Source organism: Bos taurus, chromosome 27, assembly GCF_002263795.3.
Source record: "Bos taurus isolate L1 Dominette 01449 registration number 42190680 breed Hereford chromosome 27, ARS-UCD2.0, whole genome shotgun sequence".
NCBI lineage: Eukaryota > Metazoa > Chordata > Mammalia > Artiodactyla > Bovidae > Bos > Bos taurus.
In genome coordinates this window covers 24,558,387-24,577,283 of record NC_037354.1, presented here as the reverse complement: position 1 = coordinate 24,577,283, position 18,897 = coordinate 24,558,387, and positions in this window count along the sequence as shown.

The window sequence follows — 18,897 nt, the reverse complement described above, 5'->3', positions numbered from 1 at the left end:
ATTAATTCAGTCACAGTCTTGCGGATTCCCAATTCAGCTTCTTGTGCTAATGAAACATGTGTAGTACTTGACAGTCTCTGTTGAAATTTGCTGTCATATTTACAGTTTACCAGAGTTTTTTCTACTGCAATTTCTAAAAATGTGACAGGGATTTCCCAGCAGTCTAGTACTTTATTTCTCTGGATTTATTTGAGATGTCAGTAAATGCAAGATATGAGGGGGAAATGTGTGTTTTTACAAAGAACATTTATTTGATGCTTCAACAATGTCTTGCATAAAAAGATAGTTATACGTGAATTGTCATCTTATTATTCATAAGTATATCTTTCAATATATATTGATTAGCCCAAATGAATAATGCTCAGACACAAATTACCCTCACAAGCTGTGAAATATATTCACACTGTATATGTAGGCACATAAATCACACATATATGTGTGTTTTATGTAATTATTTTAGGTGTGCACATGAATACATTTTGGAAGCCATTTTATTTTCTTTGTGTTTATTCACAAAATATATACAGAGGAAAAGATGTTATCAGTGTTTATAAGTTCCAGCAAATTTTAGACAACTTCAGCTCTGGAGTATTAACTTTCTGTTGGAAGTAACTTTATAAAACAATATGAAATTCTGTGGCCATTTGAATTTACCTAGACTGACTTTGCAAAGGCTTAATCTATTATTTATTAAGAGCCTACCCAGCATTGTCCTAATGAAACAAGACACAGTCTCTAGGTTTTGAGGATACTGTGCTTTTGGAGATGAACAGTATGTGTTACAAAAGGACAGAGAAGTGGCAATAAACTGCTGTAGTTACTGACAGGATATTGACACCAGGGCCAGGCACAGTGCAGCCACTGAAGTGACAGTGGCTTAGTCTACGCGAAGGTGAAAAAGGGAGATTCTCTCTCATGCTGTGTCCATGGCTGAGTCTCTTGTGTGGTCTCACAAGGTGACATTATGATCCACAATTTAAGGGTAACACATTCATGGGACCTATTGAAAGGTGACACTAGGAGTTAAATGAGTGAACTGGGTTCCAGCTGCTGCCCTGAATTTCTTCCCATCATTGCGTCTCTTCTTAAAAGTCACTCTACACATAGATATCACCAGATGGTCAATGCTGAAATCAGATTGATTATATTCTTTGCAGCCAAAGATGGAGAAGCTGTATACAGTCAACAAAAAACAAGGCCTGGAGCTGACTGTGGCTCAGATCATGAGCTCCTTATTACAAAATTGTGACTTAAGTTGAAGGAAGTAGGGAAACCCACTAGGCCATTCAGGTGTGCTGCTGCTGCTAAGTCGTGTCAGCGGTGTCCGACTGTGTGTGACCCCAGAGACGGCAGCCCACCAGGCTCCCCCATCCCTGGGATTCTTCAGGCAAGAATACTGGAGTGGGTTGCCATTTCCTTCCCCAATGCATGAAAGTGAAAAGGGAAAGTGAAGTCTCTCAGTCGTGTCCCGCTCTTCGTGACTCCATGGACTGTAGCCTACCAGGCTCCTCTGTCTATGGGATTTTCCAGGCAAGAGTACTGGAGTGGGTTGCCATTGCCTTCTCCCATTCAGGTACAACCTAAATCAAATCCCTTACGGTTATACAGTAGAAATGACAAACAGATTCAAGGGATTAGATCTAATAGACAGAGAACCTGAAGAACTGTGGATGGAGTTTTGTGATACTATGCAGAAGGCAGTGACAAAAACTATCCCCAAGAAAAAGAAATGGAACAAGGCAAAATGGTTGTCTGAGGAGGCCTTACAAATAGTTGAGAAAAGAAAAGAACTGAAAGACAAAGGAGAAAAGGAAAGATACACTCATCTGAATTCGGAGTTCCAAAAAATAGCAAGGAGAGATAAGAAACCCTTCTTAAGTAAAGAACACAAAGAAATAGAGGAAAACAGTAGAATGGAAAAGACTAGAGACCTTTTCAAGAAAATTAGAGATACCAAGTGAACATTTCATGCAAAGCTGGACACAATAAAGGACAGAAACAGTAAGGATCTAACAAGCAGAAGATATAAAGAATAGGTGGCAAGAATACACAGAAGAATCATACAAAAAAGGTCTCAATGACTTGGATAACCATGATGGTGTGATCCTGGAATGTGAAGTCAAGTGGGCCTTAGAACAAAGCTAGTGGAGGTGATGGAATTTCCGCTGAAATATTTCAAATCCTACATGACGATGCTGTTAAAGTGCTGCACTCAATATACCAGCAAATCTGGAAAACTCATCAGTGGCTACAGGACTCGAAAAGGTCGTTTTCATTCCAATTCCAAAGAAGGGCAATGCCAAAGAATGTTCAAACTACCGCACAATTGCACTCATTTCACATGCTAGCAAGATAATGCTCAAAATCCTTCAAGTTAGGCTTGAACAATACGTGAACTGAGAAATTCCAGAAATACAAAATGGATTTAGGAAAGGCAGAAGAACCAGAGATCAAATTGACAACATCCATTGGATAATAGAAAAAGCAAGGAAATTCCTGGAAAACATCTACTTCTGCTTCATTGACTACCCTAAAGCCTTTGACTGTGGATCACAAAAAACTGTGAAAAATTCTTAAAGAGATAGGAATACCAGACCACCTTACCTGCCTCTTGAGAAACCTGTATGCAGGTCAAGAAACAATAGTTAGAACCGGACATGGAACAACAGACTGGTTCCAAATTGGGAAAGGAGTATGTCAAGGCTGTATATTGTCACCCTGATTATTTAACTTCTATGCAGAGTACATCATGAGAAATGCCAGGCTGGATGAAGCACAAGCTGGAATCAAGATTGCTGGAAGAAATATCAATAACCTCAGATATGCAATGACACCCCCCTTAAGGCAGAAAGTGAAGAAGAACTAAAGAGCCTCTTGATGAAAGGGAAAGAAGAGAGTGAAAAAGTTGGCTTAAAGCTTAACAAAGCTTTAAGCTTCAGAAAACTAACATCATGGCATCTGGTCCCATCACTTCATGGCAAATAGATGGGGAAACAGTGCAAACAGTGACAGACTTTATTTTCTTGGCCTCCAAAATCACTGCAGATGGTGGCTGCAGCCATGAAATTAAAAGATGCTTGTTCCTTGGAAGAAAAGCTATGACAAACCTAGACAGTATATTAAAAAGAAGAGACATCACTTTGCCAACAAAGGTCCATCTAGTCAAGGCTATGGTTTTTCCAGTAGTCATGTATGGATGTGAGAGTTGGACCATAAAGAAGGCTGAGCACTGAAGAATTGAAGCTTTCAAACTGTGATGCTGGAGAAGATTTTTGAGAGTCCTTTGGACAGCTAGGAGATCAGACCAGCAAATCCTAAAGGAGATCAGTCCTGAATATTCGTTGGAAGGATTGATGTTGAAGCTGAAGCTCCAGTAGTTTGGCTACCTCATGTGAAGAGCCTACTTGTTGGAAAAGACCCTGATGCTGGGAAAGATTGAGAGCAAAAGAAGAAGGGAGTGACAGAGGATGAGATAGTTGGATGGCATCACTGATTCAATGGACATGAGTTTGTGCAAACTCCAGAAGACAGTGAAGGATAGGGAAGCCTGGTGTGCTGCCATCCATGGGGTGACAAAGAGTCAGACACCACTGAGCAACTGAACAACAACTAAAAATAACCAGTTGTGACTGACTCGTGTTCACTTATTCTACATCAAAAATCACAAATAAAATCCACAGCACTTCTGGGACTTCCCTGGTGGTCCAGTGGTTAAGACTCCATGCCCCCAGTGCAGGGGACCAGGGCTCGATTCCCGGTCTGCGAACTAGATCGCACGTTGCCGCAACTAAGAGTTCATCCAAGATCGAAGATCCCACATACTGCCACTAAGATCTGGTGCAGCCAAATAAATAAATAAATAAATAAATTCACAGCACTTCTTACAGAGCTAAGCTCTGCCTTGTTATCATCCTTGTATTTAAGTGGAAAGAATGATCTGTTTCCAGTTAAAAATTAGAGGTCATTTTCCTTCCTTGGGTAGGTTTTAAAAAAAGTAATGGCAATGATTTCTATCGGCTGATTAGATTTTCTCAGCAATGTGTGTTTTTCTCAGCAGTTTGTAGTTCACTGGGTTAGAGTTGGGGTTCTCAGCTGGGGGTAGTTTTGTTTCCAAAAAGATAGTCAGTAGATCTGGAGACACTTCTGGTTGCCCTGGGCGAGGGGAGGTGCTGCCTGCATGAGAGAGGTCAGGGGTGCAGAAAGATATCCTGTGATGCACAGTGCAGCCCCCTCAGCAGAGGGGGTTATCCAGTCCAAAATGTCAGTAGCGTCAAGGTGGAGGACTCCTGTGTTGGAGGACATGATTTTTATAAAACAGTGACTACAGGAGAAAATTGGAATAGTGGCCTGAGTAGAAGGAGTGAATATTTTTTCAGAAGTTCATCTCTTGGTTGTGAAAGCTTAAAGGCATGTTCACTTCAGACACCGCCAGCAAAACCTATGGATGGAGGCAGCAACAGCTCTCCGACCTGTCTGAAATGGAAGTCACTGAATTTCTGCTCTGTAGGCAACTCCCTCCTGCTTCTAATCCACGTCGTCTATACATGCACACACCCTCCCTTCTCTCCCAACTCACTGTGTCTTCTACTCTTCATCGTCCATGATTTTCCCTTCCCAAGTTGCATATCAGTTCTTAAATGCTGTTTTATGTCACCAAGAACTCCCACTCACAAGATATGCAACCCCAGAGTCTGCAACCTAATTTTAGACAGCTGAATACTTCTTTAAATTAAAAGAATTTTGATGGCAGGAGCTGATAACAGCTACGCACTTTTTTTTTTTTTTTTTCTGGCATTCACAGAGAGACATGTATTTCAAAAGGCTGCCTCTTCTTTCCTGGATACCATTAGAGGAAAAATAAAGCAATTTACCCTTTGAAGTCTTTTTATTCTAAAAAAAGGCAGTGGGGGTGGGGTGGGGGGTTGGGTGGGTGGGTAGTGAGGGTGAGAGATAGAATGAAAAAGGGAACTTTCCTCAAAGGAAATATTCTAGACAGATGACTTGATTTAGAGCTCTTACATGCACATAGCTTTTTAACAGTCTGAATAACTCAGCAAATCTGAAACAAAGAAGGTTTTTAAAAAGCATCCCATGGCCGGGACTGTGGGTAATGAAATTTGCTTTGAACAATATGAGCACTGTGTGTGAGTGTTTCGGATGATGACCAGAACATACACACAAAAATCTTTGTTCTGTTGGTGCCGTTCTAATTTTAGAACCAGATTAGACCTGTGCTCTTGCCACCGTGGAATTTTGCTTCCCGTGGAAATAGCCACTCCTTCCCTAGAAGTGGGCAGAAGACACTGTTTCAAACAGAGATGTCTTGAGGTGGAAGTGGCAAGGCTGTGGCACATGCCTGGCACAACTGCTGGTCCCCGCTCCCCCTTCCTTTCCCACGCCAACACAGGAAAGGCGCCTTTCTGGTTGAGCCCAAACAAGGTCCCCGGATTCTCACAAAGCATTCCTTCCTGTCTAAGCCCCTGAAGGGGTCTCACTGTAGAGTAGATCTAGAGTAGGTAAGAGGTTTTAGTTTTCTCTTTTCACGCAGCCTAACACAGTGCTGTTTATAAAATGCAACCAACAAAATCCACTACTTTCACTGGACTGAAAGTTCCTATAACTCCTGAATGCTCAAGTAAATTACTCTCCCTCTAGCTAATACTCACATATCATTATTAATATAAACACTAACTTACCTTACTATTAATAATGAAGTCCTCAGAAAGAGTACCTGGCACAAATAAGTGCTTGTTGAAAATTAGGTATTATTGTTATTAATGTTACTGCTATTATTATTATTAGACCATCAAAGTCTCCAAAGAGTGTTGGTTTGTAAAAAGAGGGTTTTGCTAGTATCATTGTTGAAGATATGGTTCATGATATAACTAGGCTCACCCCCTTGATGTGACTAATTTTGAGGGTAATTTGGGCTAACTTCTTGGTACTGGATTTTGTGATGGCAGACAGACCATTCTTAGGAGATAAGCTGCTTCCTTTCTGTTCAGAGAATACTTGACAAGTCCTTGCAAAGCCTTTTCCTGTCTAATGTTCTCTTCTGATATATGGAGCTGTCCAAGCTCAGTTTCTATTCCATGAGCCTCTTCATATTTAGTGAAGAGCAGTAAATAAAAGCTGGGAGAGACCTAACTCTTACTTTGACTTCCACACCATACACTTCAATTTTTCTTTCCACTCATTTTAAGTCTTCTATGTGACCATTATGTAATTATTCCAAATGTTGGGAAGCCAGTTGTGCTCATGACTCAGTTACGTCTAAAATCTCTCCAGCATTTTCAAACACTTACAAAACATAGCTGAAGACCTCCCTGCAAGGTGTCATTCCTTTTGCACCCCTCTGAATGCCTTCTCCTTTCTCAACGCAGTCACCCTGGCTCCTGGACACACGGCTGTGGATAAATCCCTAGGAGCACAGGTGTGTAAGATAGGAGGTCTGCCTTGTAGAATGCTCATCTGGGTTATCTGTGACAACAGCTTCCACAGTTGAGGCAAGTGTCTATGTGGGCAGCTGCACACAGATATTGGATTGGGGGGTGCTCAAAAGACTTATTTGGCTTATTAATGACTGAGGCACTGCAATAGGAAAGCTTAAAACTGTTCAAACACAAATGTTGTTGGTAATATTAATGTGTGAAGCCACCCCAATCACTCACATCAATGAGATGAGTTTCTCCAGTACTTTCCTAAAAGCACCTTTGAATGGGGAACATGGAGGTAAAAGATGAAGGAGAGCTCAGCTAGAGCAAGGGGATTCCAGTGAGATGAGTATCTGCAGTAATAGTCCTAGAACCAGCCCTGCTCACAGGGAGAGGGGTAACAGATGCTGTTTCCATCTCAGAAATGGCTTAGAGTAATTTAGTGATGTTCTCAAGGCTATAAAATGCAGTCATAGCATGGCCCAAAGTTTTATGATCAAAATTCTGATGTTGTTTATCTCACTGTACAGAAGAGGAAGAAAAGGCAGTTTCTATTTTCATTAAATTTCAATTTTCACCCAGTTCTAGTAAAATTTAAATTCAAGTTTCATTTAGCTAGAATCAAGATTGCCAAGAGAAATATCAATAACCTCAGATATGCAGATGAAAAAGACTCTGATGTTGGGAAAGACTGAAGGCAGGAGGAGAAGGGGACGACAAAGGATGAGATGGTTGGCTGGCATCACCAACTCAAAGGACCTGGGTTTGAACAAATTCTGGGAGATAGTGAAGGACAGGGAAGCCTGGCACATTGCAGTCCATGGGGTCACAAAGAGTTGGACACGACTTAGCGACTGAACAATTACCCATTCCCCTGCCTCTGAAAATAATAATAGCTAACACATATAAGGCTGTATATTGTCACCCTGCTTATTTAACTTATATGCAGAGTACATTATGAGAAACGCTGGGCTGGATGAAGCACAAGCTGGAATCAAGATTGCCGGGAGAATTACCAATAACCTCAGATATGCAGATGCTACCACCCTTATGGCAGAAAGTGAAGAAGAACTAAAGAGCCTCTTGATGAAAGTGAAAGAGGAGAGTTAAAAAGTTGGCTTAAAGCTCAACATTCAAAAAACTAAGATCATGACATCTGGTCCCATCACTTCATGGCAAATAGATGGGGCAACAGTGTTAGACTTTATTTTTCTGGGCTCCAAAATCACTGCAGATGGTGACTGCAGCCATGAAATTAAAAGATGCTTGCTCCTTGGAAGGAAGATTATGACCAACCTAGACAGCATATTGAAAAGTAGAGACATTACTTTGTCAACAAAGGTCCGTCTAGTCAAGGCTATGGTTTTTCCAGTAGTCATGTATGGATGTGAAAGTTGGACTATAAAGAAAGCTGAGCACCGAAGAATTTATACTTTTGAACTTGGTGTTGGAGAAGACTCTTCAGAGTCCCTTGGACTGCAAGGAGATCCAATCAGTCAATCCTAAAGGAAATCAATCCTGAATATTCATTGGAAGGACTGATGTTGAAGCTGAAACTCCAATACTTTGGCCACCTGATGTGAAGAACTGACTCATTTGAAAAGACCCTGATGCTGGGAAAGATTGAAAGCAGGATGAGAAGGGGACGACAGAGGATGAGATGGTTGGATGGCATCACTGACTCAATGGACATAAGTTTAAGTAAACTCCGGGAATTGGTGATGGACAGGGAGGCCTGGCGTGCCTATGGGGTAGGAAAGAGTCAGACACGACTGAGTGACTGAACTGAACTGAACACATATAAGCACTCACCAAGGCTTAAGGATTGCCCTAGATGCATAGCATATATTAACATATTTAATCCTCACTATTAACTATCTCCAGTTTACAGATGAGGAAACAGAGGCTCACACTGTAAGTAACTTGCTTAGGTTTTACAATTAATAAGTGACAAAGCCAGGATTTGAATCTGAACAGTTTGGTTCAAATCCATGTTTTAACTTCCTCAGTACCATATCTCTTTATATAGTAAATAACTAAAACAATTTTAGAGAATGTAGATTTCTAGTATACTGGTGAAATAATTAGCTGTCTGAGATTGCTTCAAGATAGTGACAAGGCTGAGGACAAGAGTGAGTGGGGATATGAAACAAGACTGGATGTAGAATGATGACTTAGGACTGGGTGACATGTGTATAGGACTTTGTTTTACTGGTTTCTCTGCTTTTTAAAAAAATTCTGCTTTATGGAGGTACAATGGACATACAGAATTGTAAAATATGTATACATTGTGAAAGATTCCCCCATTTGCTTCATTAACACATCTATCACCTCACATATTTATCTTTGTGTGTGTATATTGGCAGGGATGGTGGTGGAAATTAAAGTTCTATTCTCTTGGTAAATTTAATTATGCAATACAATGTTATCAACTACAGTCACCATGTTTTATGTTAAAGCCTCAGAACTTATTTATTTTATATCTGAAAGTTCATACCTATTTACCAACTTCTCCCTGATTCCCTCACCCACCAGCCACTTTTCTATTTTGTTTCAATGAATTTGACTTAAAAAAAAAAGATTCTATGTGAAGTGAGATCATTTTTGTTTTTCTCTGTTTAGCTTATTTCACTTAGCATAATGCCCTCAAGGTCCATCCATGTTTTTGCAAATAGCCATATTTCCTTCTTCCTCATAGCTGAATAATATTCCATTGTATATAAATGCCACATCTTTATCAATTCATCTGTTGATGGACACTTGAGTTGTTTCTGTATCTTGCCTATTGTGAATAATGTGGCAGTGAATATGAGTACAGATATGTTTTCAATATTCTGATTTTATTTCTTTTAAATAAATATTCAGTAATAAGATTGCTGATTATATGATAGTTCTGCTTTTAATTTTTTGAGGAAACTTCATGCTGTTTTCCATAGTGACTCATCATTTTACATTCACACGAGACAATGTACTTTATTGTCTCAGAACATTTGCTTTTAGTAACCACTTCCTATAACTTATTCTCCTATCTTCCATGGCCAGTTGGTTCTATTCTTCATCTGGTAGTCCATGACAATGAGAAAAGGACCCGTGATCCCTCACTCAGTCACTCTGTAAATATATATTGAGGAACTATTAGGGATGGTGAAGAACTAAGAGAAAGTCCCTCTTCTGTCATGGAATTGATATTTTCAAAACAGAGTTCAAAGAAATAAGCAAAAAAAGGAACAGATGATATGTAAGCAGAACAGATGATATTCATAACAGAGGTAATGCTTGAGAATTTTTGTAAAGGTAACCTTATAAAGAATAACAGATGGGTTATCCATCAATACAATTAGATTATCAGGAAAGATATTCTAGAGGAGCTAACATTTAAGTTGGGGTCTAAAATCAAAGGGCAGCCCGCCATCAAAGGTTAGCAGGAAGAACATTCCAGGCAGAAAGACCAGGCAGTACAAAAGCCCTAAGGCAGAGCAAGCATGGTGGTGTTTGACAACCAGAAAGATGCTGTTATGATGAGGTTGGGGGGCAAAGGAGATGGAGGCTCAAGATGAAAGCAGAACAAGAGAAACAGAGGCAGAGGAACATTCAAGGCAGACTTAGAAATCCTGGTTAGGACTCTTGACTTGCATGCCAAGTGTGTGAGAAAACATTAGGAGGGTTCACTGCAGAGAAGCAGCATGACTTGGCTGAAGATGTGCAACAACACTCGTGTTGTCACGAGAGAGTGGTCATGGGGCAGGAGTGAATGCAGGCAGACTCATCTGGGAACTCTTGCTTCAGTCCTGATGAGAAACGGTCAGGACTGCAGCATTGAGATGGTGAGAGGGACATTTGGGGAGTGGGGCCGCCAAGTTTTGCTGGTGGCCTGGATGGAGGCTGGGGGCTGGTGAATAAAGTGGAACAATTTTTAGATTTGGAATTTAAACGTTGGGGTGTATGGAGATGCTGTATTCAAATGGGAAGACTGAAGGGAAACCAGACTTTTTTGGCATTTGGGTGGGTTGAGGGAGTGGGTGTGGAAGTCATCTGTATGCTCTAAGTAGTTAATACCAAGGAACTAACCACAGTTTTGTCATCAAACGTGGGTAGCAGCTTCTTTCGTTGACATTATATTTAGATGCATAAAAAAAACACTTTTCTTTCTTAATTTATTTCTTTTAATTAGAGGCTAATTATTTTACAATATTACAGTGGTTTTTGCCATACGTTGACATGAATTAGCCATGGGTGCACATGTGTTCCCCATCCTGAAGCCCGCTCCTGCCTCCCTCCACATCCTATTCCTCAGGGTCATCCCAGTGCACCAGCCCTGAGCACCCTGTCTCATGCATTGAACCTGGACTGGTGATCTATTTCACATATGGTAATATACATGTTTCAATGCTATTCTTTCAAATCATCCCACCCTTGCCTTCTCCCACAGAATCCAAAAGTCTGTTCTTTACATCTGTGTCTCTTTTGCTGTCTCACATATAGGGTCATCATTACCATCTTTCTAAATTCCATATATATGCGTTAATATACTGTATTGGTGTTTTTCTTTCTGACTTACTTCACTCTGTATAATAGGCTCCAGTTTCATCCACCAGTTTTGATTTGTATTTCTCAATGATCGATGTTGAGCATCTTTTCATGTGCTTGTTAGCCATCTGTATGTCTTCTTTGGAGAAACGTCTGTTTAAGTCCTTTTCCCACTTTTTGATTTGGTTGTTTGCTTTTCTGGCATTGAGTTTTATAAGCTGCTTGTATATTTTGGAAGTTAATCCTTTGTCAGTTGTTTCATTTGCTATTATTTTCCCCCATTCTGAGGGTTGTCTTTTCACCTTGCTTATAGTTTCCTTTGCTGTGCAAAAGCTTTTAAGTTAATCAGGTCCCACTTGTTTACTTTTGCTTTTATTTCCATTACTCTAGGAAGTGGGTCACAGAGGATCTTGCTTTGATTTATGTCATTGAGTGTTCTGCCTATGTTTTCCTCTAAGAGTTTTATAGTTTCTGGTCTTACATTTAGGTCTTTAACCCATTTTGAGTTTATTTTTGTGTATGGTGTTAGGAAGTGTTCTAATTTCATTCTTTTACATGTAGCTGTCCAGTTTTCCCAGTACCATTTATTGAAGAGGTTGTCTTTGCCCCATTGTATATTCCTGTCTCTTTTGCCAACAATAAGGTACCCATGGGTTTAGTTCTGGGCTTTCTATATTGATCCATTGGTCTATATTTCTGTTTTTGTGCCAGTACCATACTGTCTTGATGACCATAGCTTTTTAGTATAATCTGAAGTCAGTAAGATTGATTCCTCCAGCTCCATTCTTCTTTCTCAAGACTTCTTTGGCTATTCAGTCTTTTGTGTTTCCATATAAACTGTGAAATTTTTTGTTCTACTTCTGTGAAAAATGTCATTGGTAATTTGATAGGGGTCACATTGAATGTGTAGATTTCATTTGGCAGTATAGTCATTTTTACAATATTGATTCTTCCTACCCAGGAACGTGGAATATCTCTCCGTCTGTTTATGTTGTCTTTGATTTTTTTCATTAGTGTCTTTTAATTTTCTGTGTACAGTTCTTTTGTCTCCTTAGGTAAGTTTATTCCTAGATATTTAATTCTGTTTGTTGCAGTGATGAATGGGATTGATTCCTTAATTTCTCCTTCTGATTTTTCATTGTTAGTATATAGAAATGCAAGTGATTTCTGTGTATTGATTTTGTATCCTGAAACTTTACAAATTCACTGATTAGCGCTAGTAATTTTCTGATACTATCTTTAGGGTTTTCTATGTACAGTATCATGTCATCTGCAAACAGTGAGAGCTTTACTTCTTTTCTGATCTGGATTCCTTTTATTTCTTCTTCTTCTCTGATTGCTGTCACTAGGACTTCCAGAACTGTGTTGAATAATAGCAGTGAAAGTGAACACCTTTGTCTTGTTCCTGATCTTAGAGGGAATGCTTTCAGTTTTTCACCATTGAGAATAATGTTTGCTGTAGGCTTATCATATACGGCCTTTACTAGGTTGAGGTAGGTTCCTTCTATGCCCATTTTTTGAAGAGTTTTAATCATAAATGGGTGCTGAATTTTGTCAAAGGCCTTTTCTACATCTATTGAGATTATCATATGCTTTTATCTTTCAGTTTGTTAATATAGTGTATCATATTGATTGATTTGCGTATATTGAAAAACCCTTGCATTTCTGGAATAAGCCCAGCTTGATCATGGTGTATTAGCTTTTTGAAGTGTTGCTGAATTCTGTTTCCTAAAATTTTATTGGGGATTTTTGCATCTATGTTCATCAGTGATATTGGCCTGTAGTTTTCATTTTGTGTGTTGTCTTTGTCTGGTTTTGGTATCAGGGTGACGGTGGCCTCATAGAATGAGTTTGGAAGTGTTCCTTCCTCTGCAGTTTTTTGAAAGAGTTTTAGAAGGATAGGCATTAGCTCTTCTCTAAATGTTCGCTAGAATTCTTCTGTGAAGCCATCTGGTCCTGGGCTCTTGGTTTTTGGGAGATTTTTGATCATAGCTTCAATTTCAGTGCTTATAATTGGGTTGTTCATAATTTCTATTTCTTCCGGGTTCAGTCTTGGAAGATTGAACTCTTCTAAGAATCTGTCCATTTCTTCCACGTTATACATTTTATTGCCATATAGTTATTCATAATGTCTATTATAATTCTCTGTATTTCTGCATTGCTTGTTGTAATCACTCCTTTTTCATTTCTAATTTTGTTGATTTGATTCTTCTCTCTTTTTTCCTTGATAAGTCTGGCTAAAGGCTTGTCAGTTTTGTTTTATCTTCTCAAAGAACCAGGTTTTAGTTTTATGAATCTTTACTATTATTTCTTTCATTTATTTTTCATTTATTTTCTGCTTGGATCTTTTTGATTTCTTTCCTTATACTAATTTTGGGGGTTTTTTGTTCTTCTTTTTCTAGTTGTTTTAGGCGTAAAGTTAGGTTGTCTACTGGATGTTTTTCTTGTGTCTTGAGGTAGGATTGTATTGGTATAAACTTCCCTCTTAGAACTGCTTTTGCTGCAGCCCATAGGTTTTGAGTTGTCGTGTTTTCATTGTCATTTGTTTCTAGAAATTTTTTAATTTCCATTTTGATTTCTTCAGTAAACTGTTGGCTATTTAAAAATGTGTTGTTTAATCTCCATGTGTTTGTATTTCTTACAGTTTTTTTCTTGTAATTGATATCTAGTCTTATAGTGTTGTGGTCAGAAAAGATGCTTGATACAGTTTCAATTTTCCTAAATTTACTGAGGTTTTACTTGTGACCCAAGATACGGTCTATCCTGGAGAATGTTCCATGTGCACTTGAGAAGAAGATATATTCTTCTGTATTTGGATGGACTGTCCTGAAGATATCAATGAGATCCATCTTATCTAATATATCATTTAAGACTAGTGTTTCCTTATTAATTTTCTGTTTTGATGATCTGTCCATTGGTGTGAGTGGGGTGTTAAAGTCTCCTACTATTATTGTGTTACTGTCAATTTCTCCTTTTATGTCTGTTGGGAATACCAGACCACCTGATCTGCCTCTTGAGAAATCTGTATGCAGGTCAGGAAGCAACAGTTAGAACTGGACATGGAACAACAGACTGCTTCCAAATAGGAAAAGGAGTACATCAAGGCTGTATATTGTCACCCTGCTTATTTAACTTATATGCAGAGTACATCATGAGAAACGCTGGACTGGAAGAAACACAAGCTGGAATCAAGATTGCCGGGAGAAATATCAATAACCTCAGATATGCAGATGACACCACCCTTATGGTAGAAAGTGAAGAGGAACTAAAAATCCTCTTGGTGAAGGTGAAGAAGAGAATGAAGAAGTTGGCTTAAAACTCAACATTCAGAAAATGAAGATCATGGCATCCAGTCCCATCACTTCATGGCAAATAGATGGGGAAACAGTGGAAACAGTGTCAGACTTTATTTTGGGGGGCTCCAAAATCACTGCAGATGGTGACTGCAGCCGTGAAATTAAAAGACGCTTACTCCTTGGAAAGAAAGTTATGACCAACCTAGATAGCATATTCAAAAGCAGAGACATTACTTTGCCAACAAAGGTTCGTCTATTCAAGGCTATGGTTTTTCCTGTGGTCATGTACGGATGTGAGAGTTGAACTGTCAAGAAAGCTGAGTGCCGAAGAATTGATGCTTTTGAACTGTGGTGTTGGAGAAGACTCTTGAGAGTCCCTTGGACTGCAAGGAGATCCAACCAGTCCATTCTGAAGGAGATCAGCCCTGAGATTTCTTTGGAAGGAATGATGCTAAAGCTGAAACTCCAGTACTTTGGCCACCTCATGCGAAGAGTTGACTCATTGGAAAAGACTTTGATGCTGGGAGGGATTGGGGGCAGGAGGAGAAGGGGACGACAGAGGATGAGATGGTTGGATGGCATCACTGACTCGATGGACGTGAGTCTCAGTGAACTCCGGGAGTTGGTGATGGACAGAGAGGCCTGGCGTGCTGCGATTCATGGGGTCACAAAGAGTCGGACACGACTGAGCGACTGAACTGAACTGAACTGTATTTGTCTTATCTATTGAGGTGATCCTATATTGGATGCATAGATATTTACAATTGTTATGTCTTCCTTTTAGATTGGTCCCTTGATCATTATGTAGTGTCCTTCCTTATCTCTTGTAATCTTCTTATTTTAAGGGCTATTTTGTCTGATATGAGGATTGCTACTCCAGCTTTCTTTTGCTTCCCATTTGCATGGAATATATTTTTCCATCCTCTCACTTTCAGTCTATATGTCATTAGGTCTGAAGTGGGTTTCTTGTAGACAGCATATATATGGGTCTTGTTTTTGGATCCATTAAGTCAGTCTGTGTGTTTGGTTGGAGCATTTAATCCATTTACATTTAAAGTAATTATTGATATATATGTTCCTATTGCCATTTTCTTAATTCTTTGGGGTGGATTTTGTAGGTCTGTTTTCTTCTCTTGTATTTCTTGACTGTATATTTGTTGTAAAGCTGGTTTGGTGGTACTGAATTCTTTAACTTTTGCTTGTCTGAGAAGTTTTTATTTTTCCATCAATTTTGAACGAGATCCTTGCCAGGTACAGAAATCTTGGTTGTAGATTTTTCCTTTTCAATACTTTAAATATATCCTGCTATTCCCTTCTGGCCTGAAGAATTTCTGCTTAAAGATCAGTTGTTAAGCATATGGGGTTTCCCTTGTATATTACTTTTTACTTCTCCCTTGTTACTTTTAATATTCTTTCTTTGTGTTTAGTCTTTGTTAGTTTGATTAGTAATTGATGCTTTTGAACTGTGGTGTTGGAGAAGACTCTTGAGAGTCCCTTGGACTGCAAGGAGATCCAACCAGTCCATTCTGAAGATCAACCCTGGGATTTCTTTGGAAGGAATGATGCCAAAGCTGAAACTCCAGTACTTTGGCCACCTCATGCGAAGAGTTGACTCATTGGAAAAGACTCTGATGCTGGGAGGGATTGGGGGCAGGAGGAGAAGGGGACAACAGAGGATGAGATGGTTGGATGGCATCACTGACTCGATGGACGTGAGTCTCAGTGAACTCCAGGAGTTGGTGATGGACAGGGAGGCCTGGCGTGCTGCGATTCATGGGGTCGCAAAGAGTCAGACACGACTGAGCGACTGATCTGATCTCATCTGATCTGGCATGTTTCTCCTTGGGTTTATCCTGTGTGGGACTCTTTGTGCCGCTTGGATTTGATTGCCTATTTCCTTTTCCATGTTGGGGAAATTTTCAACTATAATCTCTTCAAAATTTTTCTCATACCCTTTCTTTTTTTCTTCTTCTTCTGGGGCCCCTAAAATTCTAATGCTGGTACATTTGATATTGTCCCAGAGGTCTCTGAGACTATCTTCAGTTCTTTTCATTCTTTTTATTTTTTTCTGCTCTTCAGAAGTTATTTCCACCACTTTATCTTCCAGCTCACTGATTCATTCTTCTGCTTCAGATATTCTGCTATTGATTCCTTCTATAATATTTTTAATTTCAGTAATTATGTTGTTTGTCTCTGTATGTTTATTCTTTAATTCTTCTAGGTCTTTGTTAATTGATTCTTGCATTTTCTCCATTTTGTTTTCAAGGTTTTTGGTCATCTTTACTATCATTATTCTGAATTCTTTTTCAGGTAGTTTGCCTATTTCCTCTTCATTTATTTGGACTTCTCTGTTTCTAGTTTGTTCCTTCATTTGTGTAGTATTTCTCTGCCTTTTCATTAATTTTTTAAAATTTAATGTGTTTGAGGTCTCCTTTTCCTAGGCTTCAAGGTTGAATTCTTTCTTCCTATTGGTTTCTTCCTTCCTAAGGTTGGTCCAGTGGTTGTGTAAGCTTATAGGGTGAGATTTGGGCTGAATTTTTCTTTGTTTTTCCTCTGATGGGCAAGGCTGAGTGAGGTGGTAATCCTGTCTGTCTGATGATTGGGTTTGTATTTTTGTTTTGTTTGTTGTTTAGATGAGGCATCCTGCACAGGGTGCTACTGGTGGTTGGGTGATGCTGGGTCTTGTATTTGAGTGGTTTCCTTTGTGTGAGTTCTCACTATTTGATACTCCCTAGGGTTAGTTCTCTGGTAGTCTAGGGTCTTGGAGTCAGTGCTCCCACTTCAAAGGCTCAGGGCTTGATCCCTCTCCAAAAACCAGCCTAGGTCCAATCTACCAAGAGGAATTTCACCTGAAATGAAAGGGCCTTCAAATCCAAGAATCTTTTTCTTAGCCCTAGAATCAGAAGATTTTCTCCAATTTTTTTCTAAAAGTTTTATAGTTCTACATTAAGTCCATAGTCCATTTTGAGTTAATTTTTGTGTAAGGTGTCAGCTTTGAGATTTATATTTTGCTTGTTGATGTCCAGTTGCTCTAGGGCCATTTGAACTGCTTTTGCAGCCCTATGTCAAAAGTCAGTTAGACATGCCTGTGTAGTTTTATTTCTGGATTGTCTACTGTATGTGTCTGCTAAGGCACTAAGTATTTAATTCTTTTTTAAGATAATGCAAATGGTATTGTATTTCTAATCTCAGTGTTTGCATGTTCATTGCTAGTATATGGAAATACAATTAATTTGTATATACTTATCTTGTATCCTGTGTCCCTGCAGAACTCACATTAGTTCTAGGAGATTTGGACAATTCTCCACAAAGGTCCATCTAGTCAAAGCTATGGTTTTTCCAGTAGTCATGCATGGATGTGAGAGTTGGTCTATAAAGAAAGCTGAGCGCCAAAGAATTGATGCTTTTGAACTGTGGTGTTGGAGGAGCCTCTTGAGAGTCTCTTGGACTGCAAGGAGATCAAACCAGTCAATCATAAACAAAGTCAGTCCTGAATATTCATTGGAAGGACTGATGCTAAAGCTGAAGCTCCAATTCTTTGGCCACCTGATGCAAAGAACTGACTCCTTCGTAAAGACCCTGATACTGGAAAGATTAAAGGTAGGAGGAGAAGGGGATGACAGAGAATGAGATAGTTGGATACCATCACTGACTTGATAGATGTGAGTTTGAGCAAGCTCTGGGAGTTGGTGATGGACAGGGAAGCCTGGCATGCTGCAGTCCATGGGGTTGAAAAGAGTCGGACACAATTGAGTGACTGAACTTAACTGAACTGGGATTTCCTACATTGACAGTTATGTTATTTGCAAGCAGGAATAATTTTATTTCTTCCTTTCCAATTTGTGTGACTTTCATTTCCTTTTTTAACTGGTTAGAACTTCCAGACTATGTTGAATTAGAGTGTCGGTCAAACATCTTTGCCTTGTTCTTGATGTAGGAGAAATATGGGCAGTATTCATCATTAAGTATCATCATTAATGATATCATTCATCAGTGATATTTAACACATCATTATGTGTTAGATAATCTTTATCAAGCTGAGGAAGTTCCTCTGTTCTTTTTTCTGAGAGTTTTTATCATGAATGGATGTTGAATTATGTGAAATGCTTCTTTTGCATTGATTAATATAATCAATGTAATTTTTTCCTTTAGCTTATTAATATGGTATATTATTGGAGATATGTCTGTATATTGGAGAAATGTATATTATATTGATTGATTTTCAAATAGTGAATCAGCCTTGCATCCTTGGGATAGTTCCATTAAGTCATAATGCATAATTCTTTTTATATTTTTCTTTTTAAAAAATATCTATTTATTTGGCTGTTCCAGGTCTTTAGTTACATCACACAGGATATTCAGTCTTTGTTGTGGCATGTGGGGTCTTCAGCTGTGGCATGTGGGATCTAGTTCCCTGCATAGGAACAGAAAGAACCCTAGGCCCCATGCATTGAGAGCACAGCATCTTAGCCACTGGACCACCAGGGAAGTCCCCTTTGTATATTTTTCTGAGTTCTTTATCTTAATATTTTGTTAAGGACTTTTGTATCTGTAACTATGAGTAATATTGGTTTGTAGGTTTTTTTCTTTTTTGGTACTGATTTTGCTATCAGGGTAATATTAACTTTATACAATGAATC